This window comes from Limulus polyphemus, unplaced genomic scaffold, assembly GCF_000517525.1.
Source record: "Limulus polyphemus unplaced genomic scaffold, Limulus_polyphemus-2.1.2 Scaffold9650, whole genome shotgun sequence".
Classification (NCBI taxonomy): Eukaryota; Metazoa; Arthropoda; class Merostomata; order Xiphosura; family Limulidae; genus Limulus; species Limulus polyphemus.
In genome coordinates, this window is record NW_013675260.1 from 15105 (window position 1) to 16126 (window position 1022).

Below are 1022 nucleotides of genomic sequence, written 5' to 3' on the forward strand. Positions count from 1 at the left end.
GTCATGTGACTTCCGCTGTCGTAACAATATATATTTGTACGTTTGTGAGATTTTCAGCAGGATTATAAATTTTTTTTTTTAATGGATAAAATTATATTAAATTTTAAACCATAGAATAACATGATACTTGCCGTGGGTGCAAAATATCAGCATCTTTATTGCATCAGGATTTCTAGAGTAATACAAAATAATTCTAATCGTAGACACCGAAATCTATAAATCCACTTGTCTTAGGCCTAACATTAAAGTTAATAAAAGCTTAACTAACGTTAGGCCTAACTGCCTATATTCGATAAAAGAGATAAAGTAATCCTGTAACTTGTGTACGTTTTTTTGCTTTAGTTGAATTAGGGCTAAACTTTACCGTGGTTAATACTATCAATAAATAAACTTATAATGTTATTCTACGACCTGACATTAGACATTTCAATATGTTGTTGCACAAAATGCCATTAAAGTATATTTACATCTGGTTTATATCCGTTGGAGTGCAGTGTGCGGCACTCGCATTTAGATATTAAGGTGCACGAGCATTTGTAGAAAAGACGAAAATTGAATATTCTTATCACAAATACCATCATGAGACCTATGATTTTGTCCCATGGTGGTTTAACGTTAAGTCTTCAAACGTACAATGCTATAATCCGGCGTTTGATTCCTCTTGTTGGTTATAGCTCAGATACCACGACCTGTACTTTTGCGTTAAAAAAAACAACACAACAATTAACAACTGTGAATTCGTTGAACGTTTTAATGTAAAACGAAAGTATAAGGCTCATACTACTGAGTTGTTAAAAACAATTTCTCCGAAGTTTGTAAAATCAAGCTTTATTTGCAGAGATGGAATTGTAAACTAAATGTATTTCTTCTCACTCGGGTCCGATTTATCTCTAATTATCGTTAGATAATTATTAAACATTACTTAACTGAAATGGTAATGTATTGAATATACTGTTACGTCTCTGTTCGTTAGTTAATTTCCGTAAATTCGTTCCGACGAAACTTTAGCGACACAAGTCCTT